This window comes from Sus scrofa, chromosome 2 (assembly GCF_054392235.1).
Source record: "Sus scrofa isolate SSC_HxYL_T2T_F1_AM1 chromosome 2, Sscrofa_HxYL_maternal_Yorkshire_Landrace_v2.0, whole genome shotgun sequence".
Taxonomy (NCBI): domain Eukaryota; kingdom Metazoa; phylum Chordata; class Mammalia; order Artiodactyla; family Suidae; genus Sus; species Sus scrofa.
This window is the reverse complement of record NC_139384.1, coordinates 140,020,583-140,031,769: the sequence shown is the minus strand read 5'-3', so window position 1 is coordinate 140,031,769 and position 11,187 is coordinate 140,020,583. Positions and strand designations below refer to the sequence as shown.

At 40.9% G+C, this 11,187-nt stretch overlaps 1 pseudogene; it reads right to left on the bottom strand.

Annotated features, from left to right (window-relative positions):
• Nucleotides 1–10,424: 10,424 nt before the first annotated feature.
• LOC106509544 (large ribosomal subunit protein eL27 pseudogene) lies at nt 10,425–10,829 on the bottom strand (annotated as a pseudogene).
• Between the last annotated feature and the right edge of the window lie 358 nt (nt 10,830–11,187).

Here is an 11,187-nt window from a genome sequence, read left to right as displayed (position 1 = left end):
GCAGTAAGTCAGGCTCATATTTCTTTCTCTTTTCTTTCTTTTCTTTTGTCTTTTTAGGGCCGCACACGTGGCATATGGAGGTTCCCAGGCTAGGTGTTGAATTGCAGCTTCAGCCGCTGGCCTACACCACAGACAGAGCAACACTCAATCTGAGCTGTGTCTGTGACCTAAACCACAGTTCATGGCAATGCCAGATCCTTGACACTACAGCTCGTGGCAATGCCAGATACTTAACCCACTGATGGAGGCCAGGGATTGAACCTGTGTCCTCATGGACACTAGTTGGTTTGTTAAACTCTGAGCCAGAAAGGGAACTCCCCAAGACTCATATTTCTTCAATGTCTGTACTATTTAACATCTTTTGAGTCTATGTAGCATTTCTGCTAGATAATTTCATAATCACATTTCATTTAATCCTTGCCAAAACCACCTTTTTACAGATGATGAAAATATATATTAAAAAGATTAAGCAGTGTGACCATAATTAAGTGGTCATAAGAATGTGGTTTTGCCAGAATTGATTGATGCATTCAAAAAATGTTAAAGACGTACATTTAAAAGGAGGCAAGATCTTCTGAGACTGGGGTGATTCAGAAGAGCCTTGTGGAAAAGATGGAGTTTGAGTTGAGTTCTGAAGAATGAGGAGATATTGGAAAAGCAGAAAAGGAAGGGACGAGGGCTTGTGAGCAAATAAACAGGCATGGACCAGGTGTGTACGGGCCAGGGGAATTCGTGTTGGAAGTAGGAGAAGAGCTTTGAACATTTAGATGGAGGCTGAACTATGAAGGACCCTGAATGCCAGTGGGTAGTTCAAGCTTTATCTTGCAGGTCCTGGGAATAAAATGATGAAAGATCAGATTGATGGCCATGTGCATGATGCTTTAGAAACCAAAGGGAATGACCAGGCTCTTTACTGCAATCCCTTAGTGAAATGATACTGCATTTAGGCAGTAACTACCTGTCTACAGGATGCAACTCCAAAGCAGTTGAAACAGTATTGGTCAAACTCTTAGGTAAGATGTTGAGGGAATTTCTTATCATAAGAAATTGTATCAGAGATGAGATTTGCTGAAACTCTAGAGCATGGGTCACAAACTTAAATGCTTTCAAGAGTTGGAAGGTAAGTAAAACCTTGGGGCAGGAGAGGGGCATAGAATTCAGAAGAAAGTGGAGGAAAAGTGGAATGCTCATGCCCTCCCTGGTGGCTTGTCAGTGTTAAACTATAGATGCTGGTGGGAGGGGTGACCTAAACCTATCTGAGGGCAGGATTCAGTGTGGCCTTTCCCCTGAATTTCACTTCTTCTGCTTGCTTTTAATTTTTTGGTTTGGTCAGTGGCATGTGGAATTTCCCGGGCCAGGGATCGAACCTGTACTACAGGTGTAACCAGAGCCACAGCAGTGAAAATGCCGGATCCTTAACCTGAGCCATGAGGGAACTCCCCCAATTTCACTTTTTGATATGAGCTACCTATAAGCAATCTTTCAAAATTTGCTAGTCGGGGAGTTCCTGTTGTGGTGCAGCAAAAACAAATCTGACTGGTGTCTGTGAAGATGTGGGTTCGATCCCTGGCCTTGCTCAGTGGGTTAAGAATCTGGCATTGCTGTGAGCTGTGGTGTAGGTTGCAGATGCAACTCGGGTCCCGTGTTGCTGTTGCTATGGCTGTGGCATAGGCTGGGGCTGTGGCTCTCATTTGACCCCTAGCCTGGGAACTTCCACAGGCTGTGGGTGTTGCCCTAAAACAAAAAACAAAAAACAAAAAACTTGCTAGTCGTTATGTTTCAACTTTACATTCAAATAGGAATAAGGTTCTGATGACACAGGATCACTAAAAGAAAATATGGAATCTGACTGCTTTCTTTTTTCAGTGGCTGGTAGTTGATTGCTATGCATCAGTGTGTACCTGCGGCACGGAGCTGCCACTGTTTGACTCCTTTGACCGTTTAGACGTGGCCTCTGCTCAAGATGCTTCTAGCCTTTGCCACAGGTTTCGTTTTTATGTGTGAAAATTAAAACAAAGACCAGGTGATCAAAGTTAAACAACTGCGTGGGAAATTTATATAAATATAACTCTAAAAGGAGCAGAAACACTGGGGAAAAATGAATAACTACAGTAACAACCTGAATACAATAAAAATAAATGTAGCAGAGACATTTTTAATCTTTCCACGTAAGATGAAATTAAGAAGAAAACCAAGAGTTCCCATAATGGCTCAGTGGTTAACGAACCTGACAAGCATCCATGAGGTTCAGGTTTGACCCCTGACCTTGCTCAGTGGGTTAAGGATCCTGCATTGCCGTGAGCTGTGGTGTAGATTGCAGACACAGCTCAGATCCCGCATTGATGTAGCTCTCGTGTAGACTGGTGGCTACAGCTCCAATTTGACTTCTAGCTTGGGAACCTCCATATGCCTTGGGGGTGGCCCTAAAGAGCCAAAAGACAAAACAAAACAAACAACACCACCAACAAAAAAACCCAAAGAAAACAAAACAAGACAAAAACTGACAATTGGTAGGCAGTTTTAAATAAGACAACCAATGAAGGAAATAGCTCATTCTTTTTTGATGCTCTCCAAAAAGTCACAATGTTGTACCTGTATAAACAGAGACTGTAAAAGAGACTGACACAGAAAAGAGAACAATGAATGTGGGCTCTCCCACTTGGCAAGTTCAGTTAACATCTCTGGACTTTTTTCTTCCTCTTACACGAAGAGAGAATAGTCTTGATTTGGCCTGCTGACATGTTCTGGCTGGCCTCTACCATGTTTTGTAAGTAGAAATTTCCTATACACGTCATGCAGAACATGGTTATCTAGCCTTGCCTGGAAAACCAGATCTGACAAGAATGTGGCAATAGTTGGCTTGTTCTAAGCTGTAGAGCCCCCTTGCCATGCAGCTGACCTCAGTCTCCAGTCTTCCTTATTGTCTCACTCTGCTTCCTTGGCTTCATTTCTTCTTAGAAGCTGCACTTTGGGAGTTCCCGTTGTGGCGCAGTGGTTAACGAATCCGACTAGGAACCATGAGGTCGCGGGTTCGGTCCCTGCCCTTGCTCAGTGGGTTAATGATCCGGCGTTGCCGTGAGCTGTGGTGTAGGTCGCAGACACGGCTCGGATCCTGCGTTGCTGTGGCTCTGGCGTAGGCCGGTGGCTACAGCTCCGATTCAACCCCTAGCCTGGGAACCTCCATATGCCGCGGGAGCGGCCCAAGAAATAGCAACAACAGCAACAACAACAACAACAGACAAAAAGACAAAAGACAAAAAAAAAAAAAAAAAAAAAAGAAGCTGCACTTGAGTTTAAAACTCCCAGCCTAGATGATGCTGAGTCTTCTCTAGTTCTAGTTTTCTTTCTTTCTTTCTTTCTTTCTTTCTTTCTTTCTTTCTTTCTTTCTTTCTTTCTTTCTTTCTTTCTTTCCTTCCTTCCTTCTTTCTTTCCTTCTTTCTTTCCTTCTTTCTTTCTTTTCTTCCTTCCTTCCTTCCTTCCTTCCATTCTTCCTTTCTTTTTAGGGCCACACTTGCAGCATATGGAGGTTCCCGGGCTATGGGTTCAATCGGACCTACAGCTGCCGGCCTACGCCACAGCCACAGCAACACCAGATCTGAGCTATGTCCGCGGTCTACACCACAGCTCACAGCAATGCCAGATCCTTAACCCAGTGAGTGAAGCCAGGGATTAAACCCACAACCTCATGGTTCCTAGTCAGATTCATTTCTGCTGCGCCACAACGGGAACTCCTAGTTTTCTTTCTTATAACCCTGCTCATTAAAGTTTTTCTTTGAGATTTTTTTTTTTTTCAATGAAACAAGGTCCATAGTTCCAAGGATTTCATCTTGTGGAAGGATGATCATCTTTGGTTATTATATCCAACCATTCTGAAATCTGCAAATAAGGAATAGATATGCCTACTGGTGTCAGGCTAGATAGGAGGTGAGGAATTCATGACTGTATATTCTCCTCTTCCTTCTAGAGGTGGGGAGTTGGATGTGGAGGCACAAGATCAAACCAAAAGCATCAGCTAAAGAGAGCTTCAAAACCAGCTTTCTAAGGAATGGAATATAAATTTCCATTTATAAAGAATTTAGATTTCCTCTACAATTAAGTAACATAAATATTTATGCTTTAAGATTTATCTGATGGATTATGCTAGTATTTATCTGATGGATCAGGCTAGTATTAATAAGTTCATCTACTCTGAGCATAAACTGCTGCTATTTGAGCTAAGGAGCCTGTGGACTGGTTGTCACAGGGAGATTCGGACTTTATCAAGGAATCGCCATATGTGGAAAACCAGTGTTGGGTGTAATGTGAATTTACCCACATTTCTGGAGCAGGCTGTGTAATGCTGTGGTTTAGAATGTGGGCTTGGAGGTCAGGTTGCCTGGACTGGAAGGGTGGCTCCATTATTTCCTTGCTATGTTACTTTACAAAGGTACTTAACCTTTCCACGCCTCTGTAAGAATGGTAATGACAGTAGTATCATTAAAAGACCATCGTGAGCACTTGATGACAATGTTAAGTTCAAGCATGAAGCCTGAACATAGTGAGCATTCAGAAGACACTGTTGATGAGAAGGAGGGAAGATTATGATTGGAGCTGGTCATTTTCTCTGAAGTTGAGTGGATCATTATAATTGAAAGATAACAGTTTTCTTTTTTGAAGGTCACATCCCCTGTGTGTCTGCATGAGGCTTGTGGAAGACTTAACCGCAGAGAGAGAGAAGGTATTAATAATTTGGGGCCATGGACTGTTGACACTGATGCTAATGGCCTGGCCATTAGTCTAATATTTGAATGGACCAGATCATATCTCAAGTCCCTTCCTCTTGCTTCAAGCTCTTTTATTCTGTGGTTTCTAAGCTTGAAGAGGGGTTAATTCCTTTCCTAAGTTCTAAGCCCTTCTTTGAGAGGATACAGACAGACTGACTATTGCCTATAATGGAAAATGATTTCTATCTGCAGCAGTTGGTCTCTTTAGGAAAAGTTTTACTGCCAGAAAGATGATCTTGCTGTTCCAGTAAACCATGGCAGTCTCAGACTTAAGGCAATCTTTCTTTTCATGCATTTGGTCCCTGTCGTATTAGGAAAAGAGACTTGAAAACCCACGTTCTCTGATTTGTAACATTTGTCAATGTCCAGAGTCTAAATACTCCTACCATGGCTGATTTTTAAGCTACCAACGTGATGCCAACGGAACATGGCTTTAGGAAGAGGTGCTGACAACCTGCTTCATGAATCAGTACAAGATGACTCTCTCAAAATACAGTAAACATTTAAATGTTCCAACTTTAGTGTTTGGTAAATATATGAATTTGGCTCTAGTGTTACCAGATTTAAAAAACTATTTAGGGAGGTCCTGTTGTGGTGCAGCGGAAGTGAATCCGACTAGGAACCATGAGGTTGGGGGTTTGATCCCTGGCTTCGCTCAGTGGGTGAAGGATGTGGTGTTGCTGTGGCTGTGGTGTAGGCCGGCAGCTATAGGTCTGATTCAACCCCTAGCCTGGGAACATCCATATCCCGAGGGTGTGGCCCTAAAAAGGACAATAAAAAAAAAAAGATAAAAAAATTTAAGTAGCATTATCATTTGATAAATTGCATAACTTATAGTATATCCTATTTTGTTTGATTTTATATTAATTGTCAATTATTACCAGGGAAATATTTATGAGCATATGATTTTTAATGTCTTCATAAGGGATTTTTTGTATTAATTTTATGGTGGTAAAAAAATAACTAAAATTTATCATCTTATTTGTTTGGAAGTGTACAGTTTCATGGCCTTACTACCTTCATAATGTTGTACCATAACATTTTTATTTTTATTTTTTTGCTTTTTTTTAGGGCTGCACTGGTGGCATTTTTTTTTTTTTTTTTTGTCTTTTTGCCATTTCTTGGGCCGCTCCCGTGGCATATGGAGGTTCCCAGACTAGAGGTCAAACCGGAGCTGTAGCTGCTGGCCTATGCCAGGGCCACAGCAATGCGGGATTGGAGCTGCGTCTGGGACCCACACCACAGCTCACAGCAACACCGGATCCTTAACCCACTGAGCAAGGCCAGGGATCGAACCCACAACCTCATGATTCCTAGTCGTTAACCACTGAGCCACGACAGGAACTCCATGGCAGCATTTTTTTCTTTCCATAACATTTTTAAAATGTACTTTGTTTATAAAACAAAATACTTAAAATGCAAAGAAAAAAATTTAAAAATCAGTTGTAATCCTCAGTTCCCAGAGGTAATCACATCAGATATTTTAACATCATCAAAATTATGCTTTCCTCTAACGAATTGTTTGGCAATCTTGGAAATCCAACATGTACTAAACAAATTTTTATTATTTTTAAGAGGACTTGCAATCAAAATGAGGAACAAACAGGCACATCTTCTCAGTTCCTTCCCCACAGTTGAAGCACAAGGGGCCGGAGGCGTTGACATAGAACCAGAAAAGACATATTCCGAGAACTCCATGAAGCAGATGTGAGGAAGATTTGTTTGGAATAAACGTACCTCTGGCCAAGATGGTTCTGAGATTCGTCTAGAAACTAGATGGTAGATGATGAGATTTTGAAACAAATTGGGACCTAAAGATACTTTAGGATACAGACCCAGAGGGGTTAGACCATCTACCCCAAGTCACACGAAGAATTAGTGGCACATCTGGTGCTGCCTTCCTGACTCTCCCTTCACTCCTGGCCTGGTAACCTGTTCACACCATATAGCTCCATACCATTCCTCCTCCTGTCACTCACGGGACAGTGAAAACATACCACGGACCCCCAGCAACAGCCCAGCCTGTCTCCTATTGTCTTCATACAGAGCAAGAGAGGGCTGTGATCATATAATCTACAGCCTTTCACTCTCCACTGCTATTGAGTAAGGTAACAATTCTTTTTTTTTTTTTTACTCTTAGGCATTAACTTTTTTTTTTTTTTTGGTCTTTTCCAGGGCTGCTCCTGTGGCATATGGAAGTTCCCAAACTAGGAGTCTAATGGGAGATATAGCTGCTGGCCTATACCACAGACACAGCAATATGGGATCTGAGCCTCATCCACAACCTACACCACAGCTCACAGCAATACCGGATCCTTAACCCACTGAGCGAGGCCAGGGATCGAATCTGCAACCTCATGGTTCCTAGTAGGATTTGTTAACCACTGAGTCAAGATGGCACCTCCTCTTTGGCATTAACTTTTTAGTGTTTTATTGTTAATTATAATATTTTAAAATGTCCTCAGTTCTTGGAGTTCCCCTTCACAGAGTTCAAAGGTCCCTTTCAAAAGTTCCCTTCGCAAAGTTCCCATTGTGACTCAGCAGTAACGAACCTTGACTGGTACCCATGAGGACGCAGGTTTGATCCCTGGCCTCGCTCAGTGGGTTAAGGATCTGGGTGTTACTTGAAGCTGTGGTATAGGTTACAAAGGTGGCTTGGATCTGCCATTGCTGTGGCTGTGGCTGTGGTGCAGGCCAACAGCTACAGCTCTGATTTGACCCCTAGTCTGGAAACTTCCATATGCTGTGGGTGTGCCCTTAAAAAAAAAAAAAAAATCTTCAATTCCTTGAATTTCAGGGATTTTTCACCCCATATTTTGCTACTGGATTCCAGGGCCAGCACATATTTTATTAACAGCCCAGATCCTTTGTGTTTGAATCTTTACAATGCCACTTCGTTTTCTAAACTGTAAAATGGGAATAATAATAGTATTTACCTAATAGGTATATTGGGAAAGGAAATTAGTTAATACTTATAAAGACTGAATATTTGCCTGGCAAATAATGAGAACTCAGTAAGTTGCCATAAATATTACTGCCAACATTTATAATTCTTTTAACCAACATGTATAATAAAATCGTAGGGCCTTTATAAAGTAACTAGTTGTATGTTTTCAAAAATTTAAAAATAGCCTAAGATATAATTTACATAGAGTCTACCTGTTCAAAGTGTATGATTTGGTGGTTTTTCGTTTATTTACCAAGTTACACAACCACCACCACCAGCTAATTTTGGAACATTTTCATCACTCCAGAAAGAAACCTTGTACCCAATGGCAGTTATTTTCCATTCCTCTGACTTCTCTTTTCTCTGCCTGTAGGCAACCACTAATCTACTGATGCTCTCTCTCTTTATATATGAGACAATTCATTCTCAGCTCTAGAGAGAGGAAGTACCTACTCTGGATACTTCATATAAGTGGGATTATACTATATGTGATCTTTTGTGACTGGCTTCTTTCACTTAGCAGGTTCACAGGTTTCCGCCATATAGTAGCATGTATCAGTAATTCATTCCATTATATGACCAAATAATATTCCATTGTATGGGTATAATTTTATTTATCCATTCTTGAGGTGATGGATATTTGAATTGTTTCCACATTTGAGCTTTATGAAAAATTCCGCTATGGAAATTTGTGCACAAGTTTTGTGTGAACATGTATTTTCAATTATCTTGGTTATATGCCTAGGGGTGAAATTGCTCTATTTAACTTTTTGAGGAACTACCAAACTGTTTTCCAAAGTGACTGCCCCATTTTACATTCCAGTCAGCAATGGCTGAGAGCTCCAATGTCACCACATGCCTGCCAACATTTATTATTATTATTATTTTTTGGTCATAGGCATTCTTGTGGATGTGAAATGGGGTCTCATATTTTTGATTTGAATCTTCCTAATGACAAATCATGTTGAGCATTTTTTTTCTGTGCTTATTGGCTATTTATCTCTCTTTTTTTTGGAGAAAAATCTATTTAATACTTTGCCCATTGGACTGTCTTTTTATTACTGAGTTGTATCCTTTATATATTCTGAATGTATTCATGTATATAGAATGTATATAGTCTCTTTTCTGATATATAAGTTGCAATATTTTCTCCTAGTCTATAGATTGTCTCTTCATTTCTTGATGATGTCCTTTGAAGCAAAAACGTTTTAATTTTGATAACATCCAATTTATCAGTCTTGTATCACTTGAGCTTTTTGTGTTGTACTTAAGGAATAGTTGCCTAACCCGAGGTTATGAAGACTTACTCCTATGCTTTTTCTAAGAGTTTTATAGTTTTAGCATTTATATTAGTGCAAGATCTTTGAGCCACTTTGAGTTAATCCTTGCCTGTGTTATCAGGTAGGGGTCCAAATTCACTATTTTGTACATAGTCCTAACACTTTTACTCTGTTGCCAAGTTTCCCTGATGGTGTCATTGAAAATGAATTGACCTTGAATTTTAGGGCTTATTACTATTTTATTTTTTATTTGTTTTTGTTTTTTAGGCCTGCATCTGCAGCATATGGAAGTTCCCAGGCTAGGGGTTGAATTGGAGCTGCAGCTGCCAGCCTGTATCACAGCCACAGCAACATTGGATCCTGAATCCACTAGCTGAGGCCAGGAATCGAACCTGCAGCTTCATGGATACCAGTCAGTTCGTAACCCACTAAGCCACAATGGGAACTCCCTATTTCTGACTATTTTCAACAATATAATTAGAAACTTAGTCACAATTGGGTAATGTGATCACTACTGGTCCTTTTGAAGAGATGTGTTTTTATCTTTCTCATGCAGTCTATTTAACTTTTAGAGCCAAGATTTTTGGTATTTTCCCTTTATCCTTCTTGGTAATCCTGAAATCATGTTTTGTTTTGTTTTGTTTTTGCTCTTTAGGGCTGCACCTACAGCATATGGAAGTTCCCTGGCTAGGGGTGGAATTAGAGCAACAGCTGCTGGTCTATAGCACAGCCAAAGCAACTGGGGATCCAGGCTGTGTCTGTGACTTACACTATAGCTCATGGCAATGCTGGATCTCCTGACCCAGTGAGCAAGGCCAGGGATTGGACCTGCATCCTCATGGATACTAGCTGGCCTCGTTTCCACTGAGCCATAACAGGAACTTCCTGAAATCACATCTTTTAGGTGGTTATTTCACCTGCTTGTAACCGTGGTATAACACAGAACATTAATAAGATGATTCCCTAATAAATCTTCAGGCATTTAGAAGAGCACAAACTAGCATCTCTTAAAGACCAGCAAAGAGAAAGAGATTCATTTACCTCTGCATTTCTACTTCTTGCTCATTGCATCTCTTTAATTTAGTGTTCATTTCACAATTTTTTAAAAATAGTGAAGATTAGCAAGACTGGTCTGAATTTACAAAAACTGACTGATGGTACTGTTTGTGGTAGTGTAGTCTTAAAAATTTATTTCACGGTATCATTTTAAGATGTGAGTCAGGACATAAGCATGCAGTTTATGGAAGAAGAAATAAACATGGCTAATAAACAAGTGAAGAATACTCTCTACTGGTTATAAAAAATGCAGAAGCTGACCCAATTGGGTAACAAATTGAAAGAATTTTTTAAAAAATCTGCCGCATTTGTGGATGGGGGTAGGATTCTTCTTCTTTTTTTTTTTTTTGTACTTCCAATGACTGAAGCAAGAAAGTCCTAAAACCACCGCTTCTGGAAGAACCATTTATTCTTGCCGGTCTTTTATCTCTAGTTGAACTTGACCTTGGCCTCTTGTCTGGCCTTGCATTTGAGAGTGGGGTCTCTGAAGGCACCTTTGCTGAAAACAGTTTTGTCCAAGGGGATATCCACAGGGCACCTTGTGGGTATGAGGTGATTATAATTATACACTTTCACAGAAGACTGGATCTTTGACCTCTTGGTGGTGACTTTCTTCTTTCCGCTGTCACTTTGAGGTGACAGAGGTTGATTCCAGCCACCAGAGCATGGCTGTAGGGTTGGTCTGAGGTGCCATTATCAATGTTCTTCATGATGGTGGCCTTGCATCTGCAGTAGCCTTTGGCCAGGACCCGCACCACCTCCTGGTTTCATGAACTTGCCCATTTCTGCAGTAACCGTTTGGGACTACAGCCAGTGGTAGGCTTCTTAACGTGTATGTGTGCAATGTTGGCAATGATTCCATAAAAGAGTTTTCATCCTTATTTTGCAGAGGAAGCAGCTGAGGCTCGTTGAGCTTTATGAATATATCCCACGTCTTGGTCACATGTGAGTGACCAAGATGAGACTCAAACCTACATATAGATGCTCACCAACCCCTCCATAGCCACAGGGAGCATTTAGCGCAGACAGATCAGAGGTTATTTATTTTTTCTTGTCTTTTTCAGGGCCGCACTGGAGGCATATGGAGGTTCCTAGGCTAGGGGTCTAATTGGAGCTATAGCTGCTGGCCTATGCCAGAGTC